This window comes from Nannospalax galili, unplaced genomic scaffold (assembly GCF_000622305.1).
Source record: "Nannospalax galili isolate Female #2095 unplaced genomic scaffold, S.galili_v1.0 scaffold448, whole genome shotgun sequence".
Taxonomy (NCBI): domain Eukaryota; kingdom Metazoa; phylum Chordata; class Mammalia; order Rodentia; family Spalacidae; genus Nannospalax; species Nannospalax galili.
Window position 1 is genome coordinate 2,157,878 of NW_008359324.1, and position 13,634 is coordinate 2,171,511.

Here is a 13,634-nt window from a genome sequence, read left to right on the forward strand (position 1 = left end):
GACATGAAATTGGGAGGAAGATATACTGTTGAGATTCTGGGGGAGTTGATGAAATAATGGAGGATGGATATGATCAAGGTACATTGAACACATGTATGAAATATATAAAGAATTCTAAAATTGAAATAAGTTACTATTCAGTATAAACTACATTTTGTTGTTGATACTGTCTACATATGGATGGTTGAAAAGAAACTCGTTGCTTGCTCTCATGGGTTCAGAGGAGACTGACACCAAAATATGTAAATACAAACTGAAAAGTGCTCCCTTTGAGTACACTCTGTTGAATGATAATATGTCCCTTCCTATAGTCAAGCAGGTCAATTTGATAGTCGGAAATATTAAAAAAGGACAAATACATAAAGGATACATGAAGTATTGATTCAAGAGAAGACATTCTGGTCAACTTTTGTTGATGTTAAACAATGGCTTGGTTGTATTCTTTCAGGTAGAAAGACATAATTTATCATGTTAGTACATTACTGACATCTTATCTTGGCAATCCCTCAATATGTGCAAATGGGAAAATTGACTTTGAACACTGAAGATATTTTTATTGAACAAGAGTGAAACAAAATTAAGTCAAGATTTACAAGAACTTGATTTTATCTCACAGGTAATGAAAAGTCAAACTAGTGCTCTCTGAGAGTTCCTACTAAACCTGCTGACTTGTGGTAGGTTTCTTTTCAAATCAGGTTCCCGTAAGCTACAAATCACAGTGCCAGAGGTAATCTTTGTGATTTGATCTTCATCCATAGAGCCATGGGAAACTGTTTAAAATTTGTTAGTGAAAGATTGTTGTATAAGATTTACATTTTGTGAAGACAATTGTGGTTACAATTTGAAGAATGGCTCAGTACGCATCAGAGTGGATGAGATTGGTTAGGATGTTATATCAGTCACTGAAGGGTCCAGGTAAGATTTGCTTGCTTAGAAACAACTCCTAGCCTAGCACTTCCATAAAGAGATAAGTTTAAATAGTATTTACTAGACAAAAATTTATGGTGAATTGTAAAATGAATATAAAAATTGTAAAAAAATTTGAATAAGGGATGAAGCGATGACTCCACAGTTAAGAGTTCCAGCTGCTTGTCCCCAGCACACACAGGGCAGCTACCAACCATCTGTAAGTTTGTGACTCCAGGCCCAGGGCTTCTGATGCCCTCTTTTGACCTTTGTGTGTGTTGCATGCATGTGTGCACAACATGCCATCAAAATAATCATCACACATAAAAATAAATATAAATTGAAAATGAAATTGTTGTGTCATAACCTTTAATGGAGTGTTTAATATAAAAGCCAGATGATATAAAGAGGCATGACATACATTTGAGGAACTGAGAGCTACTACTGATTTATAACTCATGCCGTAAGTCTTAATTACCTCCTCCAATTCTCCCATTAGCCCTGAGTGGCAAGAACTAAAATGATCATCATTTTAAAAACAAAGAAACTACTGACAAAACAATGTAAATACATATTTTATGTTCTTTAAAAATACATTTTGTTTATATATTTTTATGTGTATGAGTGTTGTAGCTGCACATATGTAAGTGTACTCGTGTTGTGCAATACCCCCGAAGGCCAGAGGGATGCACCACTATGTGGGTGCTGGAAACTGAACTCAGTTCCTCTGAAAGAGTAGCCAGTGTTCTTCACGACTGTACCATCTCTCCAGCCCCATATTCTGACATTCTTAACAGGTGTCAAACTTAGACTGAATTGCTCCGGTATTATCAACCACTATATTTGATCATAGTATTTAACATTGCCATAATAATGATATGAAAATGAAGATTTTTCATTTATGATAATTCTATTTTGAGTTTTTAAAATATTTTTTGTGCAGCTATTAAGTCACTTCAATCTTTCAGTTTCACGACCCCCGCATTATATCTTTTCCTTGATCACTTCAGGGTCTGCAGATCTAATGATGTGGTAACATGGTCCTGACCTACATCACAGGGCCCTTAAATTGTTACTGTAGAATGAGAAGAAAATTAGAATAAAGAGAACTAACAGTGCCAACTGTGCTTTGCAAATGTCTGCCAGACTCAAGACTTTCCTGGCTGATGTCCTCACCTAGTAAAAGAGGACAAATTCACCAGAAGGAGAAGCATTTATATTTTGAAACTGCTGGAGACATCTCTGAAAATGAACCTACTACTGCTAGTTTCCTAAATCAATATAATTTTATTTATTCTTTTAAATATTGCCTGCATGTATGTAAATGCACCTATGTCATGCACTATATCTTACTATATTCTAAATACTTATCCTTATATCTGTAGCTAACCATAGTTCTCACCATTCATCAAAAAATATTATTTTTATTTTATTTTTATTTCATTTAAAAAATATTATTTTTATTTTATTTTATGTGTACGAGTGTATTGACTGCATGTATGTAAGGGCACCCGTGTCATGGACTGCCCATGGAGGTCAGACAAGGTCATTGGATCCCCTGGAACTGGAGTTACAGATGGTTGTTAGCCTCCATGTGGGTGCTGGGAATTGAACCCTTGTCCTCTGAAAGAACAGCCAATGATCTTAACCTCTGAGGTATCTCTCTAGCCCTATTTTATTTATTTTTGTTAGTTTGCTCTTCCCTGGGCTTACACATGTGTATAGTGCATTATGATTATTGTCATTCCCAGTTTCTCTTACCTTACCACCCTCTGCCTTCTTCCTTAGAAATTCTTTTCTCACACTCATGTCTTTGGTTTGTTTTATGAATTACTCAGTTTAACCAGAGCTGCATGTGTGGCCATGAGTTTGGAACTATCCATTTTAGCCTGGTGAGCTCACCAGTGGATAAAGAACAGAAGATCGTGAGTCCTCATTGCCCTAAATGAGTCTACAGCCTAAGTCCAGCGGGAAGTGGCAGGTCCCCTGTGTCCTTCTTCCATCTAGGGCCACAGTTCTGATAACCACAGCTCCTATGGCTTGGTGATTACAATTTTGTCAGGCCTAGAAGATGGCATTTCAGAACCATTCTCCTTACCTTCCTGTACTCACATTCATTCTGCTTCCTCTTCTGGGGTGTTCCCTGAGCCTTAGCGTGTAAATTATAAATGTCTGCTTGCTATCGTCCTCATATTTATATGTTAATATTAGTATTCTTTACAGTTTTTGCATGAAATTGTCATACATATGATTAGATTTTAAAGTTTTTAAAGCTATTTCTAAAAGTTATACTTATGAATTTTGGTTTTAGTTTATTTTTGCATACATGTATAAATGTATTTGATTTACAAACACACATATAGCTGATGTATTCAACCATCTGGGTAAATTCTTATGTCTTTATGTCGATCTCTGATTATTTAATGTTTTATATACAAGCAGTATCATGATATGCAAATAATCAGTGACATTTATTTTACCACTTTCAGTAGTCTGTATTTAAATTTCCTGATTCCCAATTGAGATGTAATCCCCATGACAGTCTTGAGTGTAGGGATAGGAAACTACACTATTGTTTCTTGACCTTACCAGGAAACAGAAATATTCCACCTAATCTTTTGACATCATTTTTTATAGCATTTTTAACTTCTCCTTGTAGGATTTGATTAGATTTCCTTTCTAGATGGTTATTCATTTATCTAAGTAGGTAGATAGATGACAGATGATTGATAGATTGATAGATGATAGATAGATAGATAGATAATATAGATAGAGATAGATGATAGATGATGATGAAAGATAGATGATAGATAGATGTTAGAAGATAGATAGATAGATAATAGATGATAGATAGATAGATAGATAGATAGCGATAGATAGATGATCAATAGATAGATAGATAGATAGATAGATAGATAGATAGATAGATAGATAGATAGATAGATAGACAGACAGATAGACAGATAGATGAACTATTTTAATTTATTCCCTGGATTTTTTTTCTCTTCCACTTTAATTTAATATCAAGATTAATACTAAAAGTTATTTATTTTCTGATCTTCCTTCCAGAAAACTCTGATAGCCGCTTCTAATTCCTCCCACAGTAGGCTATAGCTATAACTGCAATAGCTTTTATTATGTATTTGATACAACCTTATTGGACTCATCTATATTTCAGTGACTGTGCTAACCATTGAGTTGCAAAGACATAAACTATAGCCTTTTCCCAAGGAACAACATTGTGAAGTAATATAGAAAGAAAAAGAAAAGATGTTGAAATATTTTGGATTCCAGGTTTACCTGCACAGAAATAGATAAACATATACTGTTTATTTTAATAGGAAAACCTTTTACATAGCCTTCCAGATCCTTATCTCTGGCTTTCTAGTTGACTCTTCTTATTACTAAGATTTGTTTACAAAAAATTATCTGATAAATCTTTTAACTGTAAATAGTCTCTGTTTTTTAATTCAATGAATGAATGACATTTTACCATTAATTTGTACTATGAAAATTGGAATTGGAGTAGTAGAGTATAAGCAGTCTTTTCTTTATTATGACTCTGGGTAAATAGATATATAAAATAGGTACATATTCAGTGATAATAATCATAAACTTATTTTAAAACAATTCTTTAATATATATTTATATCATTGCACTATTTATTAAATATGAAAGCAGAGGCTGGAGAGATGGCTCAGTAGTTAAGAGCACCGACTGTTCTTGCAGAGGACCCAGGTTTGATTCCCAGCACCCACATGGTTGCTAACAACTGTCCTTCAAGTTCCAGGAAATCCGATAGTTCTCTTCTGACCTCTGGGCACGTTGTATGACACAGGTGCATCTACTTACATGCAAGTAATGCATTCATACACATAAAATAAAAATAATAGACAAAACATTTTTTAATTAAAAAAATGAAAGCAATTTTGCACATTAATGAAATAGATGTGCTTGTTTATTTTTACTTAAAGATTTAAGTCTGTATGAATATTATATTGCAGGACATAGAGAACTTTCAATATTTCCCAGATTTGATCACTATTTTGGCTCTTATCATCAGCACTGAAAATGTCACTCCACATAAGCACATGTCAATGAAATAAACAGCTCTCACCTCAAAAGAATGAAGAGTTGGTTTATTCTGGAGCTAAATATGAGTGGCCATGGACCGGTCACAGCTTTAGGTTTCCCCAAGAAACCATGTTCCAGTGTTGTAACAGTTGACTTACATTTTTATAGCAACAGAACAAAGTCATAAATCAAGATGCTGTTCAAACATTGGTGGATACAATCAGTAGGCGGGTCATGAGAAAGCGCGCGCGGGGGTGGGGGGGTGTTCCTACTATAGGTCTCAGATGTTATCTGTGACATTCTTAGCCTTTGATTATTGGGACCTGCTGGTCTGCTAAGGTAATATAATCCAAAAGGTTTTTAATCTATTAGTCAAGGGAGGTTAGGTCAGAAACAAAGGTGGGCAAGGAGTGGCTATTTAAGAGACTAAAGATGGCCCAAGAGAAATGGCAATTAGGCTCTGGACCTGCAACATTCCAAACTCTCCTCAATCTTTGAAGTTCTAATCAGTTGATCACCCTTGCAAGAGAAAGTTCAATTTGAAGACATAAGATTTTTAAAAAATATTTTATTTATTATTTTTTTATGCATATGACTGTATTGCCTGCATGTATGTGAGTGCATACATGTTGTGCAATGCCACGGAGGTCAGACAAGGGCTTCAGATTCCCCTAGAAATGGAGTTGAAGACAGTTTATAGTTGCCTTGTGGGTGCTGGGGATCGAACCTGGGTCCTCTGCAAGAGCAGTCAGTAGTCTTAACAGCTGAGCTATCTCTCCAGCCCCAACATAAGGTTTTTTTGGAACTTTTATTCCAAGTGTGTTTAGGGTCACTTCAGAAACTCTTAAAAATTTGTCCTAATCCCAAGCCAAAATTCATTAAACAACATTTTATAAAATTTGTTAGAAATTTTACTATTTATTATTTATTTATGCATTTATTTTTATGTATATGAGTGTATGAGTGCTTTGCCTACACTTATTTAAGTCAATCGTATTGTGCAATGACCACGGAGGAAAGAAAAGGGTGTCGTACCCCTGGAACTGGAGTTGCAGATGGCTGGTAACTACAATTTGGGTGCTGGGAACTGAACCCAGGTCTTCTGCAAGAGTAATTAATGCTCCTAACTGCTGCAACTTCTCTCCAGAACCTCAAGTTAATAACTTTGAAGAGTACTGTTTAAAATTAAACCATCCTAATGTGTTACAAACCAAAGATTTACCAGTGTGATATTTCCATGCTGAGGAATATGACAGGAAAATATTAAAATCTTAGCTTTTCATGATGAAACTACTATGCTCCACAGCAGCAGAAAACTTTGTATTTATAGGAAAAAGCCACTGCCATTAGATATGGACTAGAATATATATTGCAAGAAAAGTAAGGGCATGCCTGTAATAGCATATATGAGGTCAGAGATTTAGCAAGATAGGTTTATGTGTATAAAAAAATCAGCAAATTTTAAAAAATGACAGAAGGTTAAATTTGTCATTTTAACTATTGGTTAAATTATTAGCAATCTTGACATTCATGTAAAGAATTCAATACTTGTTTCCTAAGTTCAGTAAGAACACTGAAAGTTTTTTATTAGGGAAGTTACTTGTACAAATTTCAGTTTTTAAAAGACAATTTTAGCACTCGTTTCAAGGAAAAGTACCAAATGCCCATCAATGACCATTCATAAGCTTGAAACTTAAAACTGTTTTCACCCTTCCAAGAGCAAAAAGACAAGAGAAGGAAATTAAAAGAGTACCAATTGGAAAAGAAGAGGTCAAATTGTCCCTATCTGCAGATGATATGATAATATACATAAGAGATCCCAAAAATCCTACTAGAAAACTGTTAGAATTGATTAACACTTTCAGTAAAGTGGCAGGAAACAAAATCAACTTACAAAAGCCAGTAGCCTTTCTATATACTAATAACAAACAATCAGAAAAAACACTTGAGGAAACCCTCCCTCCCATTCTCAATAGGCTTAAAAAATAAAATGTTTAGGAATAAACCTAACCAAAGACATTAAAGATCTCTGTAATAAAAATTTCAAAACTCTAAAGAAAGATAGAGGAAGACACTGGGAGATGGAAAGAACTACCATGCTTATGGATTGGTAGGATTAATATTGTGAAAATGACCATCTTACTAAAAGCAATTTATAGGTTCAATGTAATCCCAATCACAATACCCATGATATTCATCACAGAGCTTGACAAAATTCCTAAAATTCACAGAGACTCAATAAAGACCCGAAATAGCCAAAACAATCTTGGGTAAAAAGAACAATGTTGTGGAATTGTTCTGGACCATACCAGATCTCAGATTATATTACAGAGCTATAGTCATAAAAGCAGCATGGCACTGACACAAAAATAGACACACAGATCAATGGACTACAATAGAAGACCCAAACATGCAATTTCAGCCCCCTGATGTTAGACAAAAGTGTCAAGAACACACAATGGGGAAAAGACATGTTCAACAAATGGTGCTGCAAACCTGGATCTCCAGCTGCAGAAGAATGAAATTGGACCCTAATCTTTCACCCTGCAATTGATCAAGAACCTCAATATAAAACCTAAAACTCAGAAACTGCTAGAAAAAAGCATAGGCAGCACCCTTCAAGATATAGACATAGGAAAGAACTTTCTAAATCAGACACCACCTGCTGAGGCACCAAGGTCAACAATCAGTAAGTGGGACCTCCTTAAATTACGAAGTTTCTATACAGCAAAAGAAACAATGGAGGAAGGGAAGAGGAAACCCACTGAGTGGGAGAAAATCTTCACCAGCTACACATCCAATAGAGGATTAATATCAAGAATACACAAAGAATTAAAAAAATAAAGAAAGAAGAAAATAAACAAGCCAATAAAAAGATCAGTGATAGACCTAACCAGAGAGTTCTCAAAAGAAGAAATGAAAATGACCAAGAAGCACCTTAAAAAGTGCTCAACATCCTTAGTAATTAGAGAAATTCAGATAAAAAACACTATAAGATTCCATCTTATGCCAGTCAGATGGGCAAAGATTAAGGGAATGAAGGACTCCAAATGCTGGAGAGGATGTGGGGAAAGGGGAATGTTCATTTACTTCTGGTGGGAATGCAAACTCATGCAATTTCTATGGAAAGCAGTGTGGAGAACCCTCAAAAAACTAAAAATGAACCTACCGTATGATCCAGTGATACCACTCTTTGGCATATACCCAAAGGACTCATCATACTGTAGAGATACATGTACATCCATGTTTGTTGCTGCTCTCTTCACAATAGCGAAGAAATGGAAACAACCTAAATGTCTCTCAACTGACCAATGGTTAATGAAAATGTGGTACATCTGTTCAATGGAGTTCTACTCAGCAGTAAGAAAAGATGAAATTATGAAACTTACAGGTAAATGGATGTAGCTAGAAATTGTTATAGTAAGTGAAATAACAAATGCAGGAAAGCAAGTGACATATGTTCTCTTCATTTGTGGATGATAACACCAATCCCTTATATGTGAGTAAATTCTGATGTAACACCAGGAACCAGGTAAAGGGAAAGGGTACATGGAGGTAAAGGAAAAGAAACAAACTTAAAGGGGAGAGTAGGGAACAGATGTGACCTGAGGGAGGTGGAAAAAGTGGGAGTAATTGGCAGGGAGGAGAGGAGGGAGGGACATGCAAGGGACCATGGTGTGGGGGAGGGAGGGAAGTCAAGAGAGGAAAGAGGGCTGGAGTAAGGACGTATTGGGGGAGGGTCGGGATAATGGAGCACTGTGACTAGGGAGGGAGGTAGCAGGGAAGCTGAATGGGAGAAAATAGAGTAGAGATGAGAGAATCTCGGGGCCTAGGAAACCTAGAGGGAAAAGTGATGCCTTAGACACCCTTTGAGAAAGGCACAGAGAGTGTCTGAACATTAATGCATGTGTATGCCCAGGAGCTGCTTGTTAGGGAACACAGTACCAGATAGAAGAGACCTCCCTTAGAGTGACAAGCATGCTCTACAGCACTCATTAAAGAAGCTTCTTTTTGCAACAGAGGCTACTGCAGAGTTGCAAATCTGGTAAGCCACAGAGAACATACAGCTAGAAGATGCTGAGTACTAGGTGACACATCTGCAATCCAATCTCTACAACTAAGGCTCAAGGAACATAGCAGAATAGGAGTAGAGAGAGAGTTAATACACCCCCTCAGATCTCATCAGTGAGGCTTCTATGTACATCAGAGTATGATGCACACAGAAGGTCACAGCTGGCCAAGTTTTGGAGAATAAGAGACTATAGAGTGTAGGATGGGACTCCTATATGGGACCTCACTGACCCACAGCTCCGGGAACATTGTGGAAGAGGAACTGGAAGGATTGTAAGAGCCAAGGCTGGTTCATGAACACAGGGAAGTGGAGGCTTCTAGGTACTGGTGGCTTGCCCATGTGGGCCTGGGGCAGTGGTGGCGTCAAGTGCAGGACTCATGTCAGCTGAATTAAACAAGTGCCCAAAGGGGAGGTGAGAAATAGGTGGCAGGCCAGCACTAAATTGAGAACTATTTGAGACTGATTGCTGCCGGGCGACAGAGAGTATGACTTACATATGACCACTGGATGGGCTGACTAGACTCCAGTGAACTCATTTACACTGAAAAACCTTTGGGTACAAATATCTGAATGAATAGGGTGTCCATACTCTTGGTCACCCAAGAGTATGGTAGGGTTTGGTGGGGGGCATGAGGGGAGGCATGGATGATTGAGGGGCTCTGAATTTGAGTGGGAAATGTTGTATGAAATTTTAAAAGCTCAGGAAAAAAAGTGTTTCCACTAACTGAGTCTATATTACAAAGTCTTATGTTGTTAATTTTCCTACTTAATATAAAGTGCTTTTTTATTTTTGCTTGTAAGGAGAAACCAGTCCTGGTTGCAAAATATGCTTTTGGGATAAAGCATTCTGTTCTTTGCATAATTTTTCTTGTGTCTGTGGTACAAGTTTGTGACTTAGACTCTAGGTTATTAATATGTACATTAAATTTGTTTTTGAGAATTTCATACATGTATATAATATATTCTGATTACTCTGACAATCAGCCCTCTTTTCCTTCCACTACTTCTCCTTTTCCCATATTCATATATTTTAATTTTACTTTGTTACCTACTGAGTTTAATCAGAACTGTGTGGGTGACCAAGAGTATGGAGCTATTCAATGGATCTTGGTGGGCTCACCAGTAGGTCACACCCAAAGATTAAGATGTATTTGCCCCAGAATTCATTAGTAGGCAATACCTTGGCAAAATGGTAGGAACCATGAGCCCTTTCCTGATCCATGACTGGGTGTTGACAGGTCTAGTCTTATACAGGCCCAGTGCTGGCATCTGCAGCTTCTGTGAGCTGATGATTCCAATGGCTGTACTATGCTCAGAAGATGGTCTTTCATAGCCTGTCTCCTTACCTTGCATTTTTTCCACCCTTTCCTCTATGATATTCCATGAGCTTAGAGGTGATAGTATGCATGCCCTATACCGGGCTGAACATTCAACTGTCCCTAATTATTAGCACTCAGAACACCCAAGGGTCTCAGTGTTTATCACTTTTACTAAAAAAAGTATATTCTTTGATGATAAGTAGCATGTGTCTATGGATGTAAACATAGAAATCTAGACAGCATATATATTATATATCATATATATATGTGTATATTGGCATTGTGGTACATGCCTTTAATCCAAGTACTTTGCAGGCAGAGGCAGGCAGATCACTGTGAGTTGGAGGCTATCATGGTCTACACAGCAAGTGACATTCTATCCAGTACTGCATAGCAATATATAATGAGATCCTGTCTCACTATGCATAGAATCTCAGAAAAATAAGAAACTACTAATGGATAAACCTCAATAAACAAAAATTAATTGTAGAGTAGGCCATACAGGTGACTCCAGGAGTACTAAACTCTTATGGAAAGCATTCAGAAATTTCAAGAAAAGACAATAAACAGTATTAAGTACATGTCATCATTACTGTCATAAACTTGTAGCATGATAACGTGGTAAGATATAAAAAAACTTGATTGAAGTTATCTTTGATTTTAAACTATGGACAGGACTAGAACCAACAAATTTGGCCAAGGTAGTGTGTGCTTTTTCCTGTCTTTGTAAGCATAATTTTTTCCATGGACATTTTATATAGCCTCATTGCTAGGTAGATGTTGGTAACTTCAACATAGATATTTATAATATTTCTTATTACCAGATACCTTTATGTTATTTGCCCATTGGGTTTGCAATTTTCCCCCAAATCACTTCCTTTTATTGTCCACATCCTGATTAAAGTCACCACTAAGGATTCCAAAAACAGAAATCAGGTACATTAAAGTGAACAGATGACAATCTGTTGTAAAAAGCCCTCTTGCAGGCATGCACAAGTATCTCTGATTTATAGTGAAGATACCTAACTCAGGAGAGCCTGAATGCAGGTATGGCAAAAGCCTCCTGACAAGGTGGCTTCTATGCTGCCTGCTGGGATGAGTAAATAATCATACAAGTTATTTCAGTAGTCATGTGACCATAGAGGCATCCATCCAATCAGGATGGGGCATTAAGAGCAATTTTATTCTAAAAACTCTGAAACCCTAAATACGGCCCAAGGATTAAAGCTGGGGCTGTGCATTTAAATGAAGGGGGGAAGGAAAGATTTGGTAGGATCACCATTCTAAGGAGTTTCAGTTCAGTCTTTAAAAATATTTTATCTATTTTTTATTTTTATGTGTATGAGTGTTATGCCTGCATGTACGTAAGTGCACCATGCTTGCATGTATGTAAGAGCACCTGTGTTGTGCAATGCCCCTGGAGGCAGAAGAAAGGATCAGATCCCCTGAAACTGAAGCTGGGTTATTAGCTCCCATGTGGGTGCTGGGACCCAAACCTGTATCCTCTGCAAACAGCCAATTCTCTTACCCGCTGAGCCATCTCTCAGACCCCAGATTTAGCTTTTAGAAAAATTTGTGATCATTGAAATAGTGATTGGAAATAATTTGATTATATTCATTTTTTTGAAAAATATCAAGTCAGCATGTAGGTAAGAAAATGTTTAAGGGAACACTGTCATCTAGAAAAAATTGAGAAAGAGAAATTAAGTCCTGTATGTAACATCAAAGCAAAAGAAAACATGAAATCAAAGGAGATGATAAAGAAATTGCCCCAAATTTGAAAATCAACACCTCCAGTTAAAGATCTTAGTGCGAATAAGGCATAATTGTTTGAGAAACAAAGATAAAGGAAGAATCAAAGACAACATTGGGCTTCTCACAGTGTTGAGGTTTATGTCTTACAGTAGCAGGAAAGACAATGGGATACAACAGACTTGTGAGAATTACAATTTACACATTTTCTTCATCAGCCTTATCGTCATTATATTATATTCATTATATATATTTTTGAACATGACTACTTTCTTACACAAACACACACATCTATCTTCTTTCTCTGACATCTATACTGCTTTGATTTTTAAATGATAAGTTAATTTCTTTCTCTGGTCTTATCTTCCCTTAAATAAAGCACAAAACTGCCAATAAAATCACTGCTTTAAAATCAGCCAAGCAGTCACTGTGGTATGAGCATGCAATCCTAGCACTGAGGTGGTTAATGTTGCAGGATTACATGTTCTAGGCCAACCTGTTAGAGATAATGAGACTCTGTCTCTCTCTCTCTCTCTCTCTCTCTCTCTCTCTCTCTCTCTCTCTCTCTCTCTCTCTCTCTCTCTCTCTCTCTCTCTCTCTCTCTCTCTCTCTCTCTCTCTCTCTCTCTCTCTCTCTCTCTCTCTCTCTCTCTCTCTCTCTCTCTCACACACACACACACACACACACAAACCCCATACAAACATATACAAAATCATCTTAAACCATACTATATCATAAATTAACTAATGGCACTACTTAACTGAATGATTTTTATCAGCTGAATATTTTCCACTATGGGCCTTTGAACTACAAAGTTCTTGAAGCAACTGTCTGTATCTTAATTGTACTTGTATTTCAATCTGCTACCATATTCCCCTATAAACGCCTAGTATGTTCAGTGTTTTTTCGAGTGAATGCATGAATCCGTGAATGTCTAACACAAAACTTGCATGCTTTGGAATTATGTATAAAGGACAGTGATTACATGTCTGTTTCCAAAGACCTGGATGTTGTCATAAAAGAAAAGATCAAGTCATGAGTTCTGAAAACACAGTAATCATACTTCATCTGGGTTAAGAATCATCGGCATCAGTAGATTTGTGTTTTGGGAAACTGTGTCTTTAAACTTGGTACTGTGTTCATGTAATACCAATTGCTTTAGTATTCAAATTTTGAATCTTAAACTCTGAGGCAGTACTGTCTAGAGAAACTATGAGGTGACTGAAATGCTCTACATGTGCTACACAGTAAAAGAGTCACCAGACCCACATAACTTTAAGTATAGGACCATGGTTGGTGCGAATGGTAAACAGATATTATTTTTTATTTAATTTTGCCTGCTTTAAATTTGAGAGTAAATAGTGACAAATGGCTAGAGATGGCATTTTAGTTTACAACATAGGTATTAACTAACTATTCTTTATCTAAACTGACCATAATAAGCAATTATATACATTCACTTGGGGTTTCATATTTGCATTTTGTCTGTCTGGTGTTGTCTGTTAATTTGA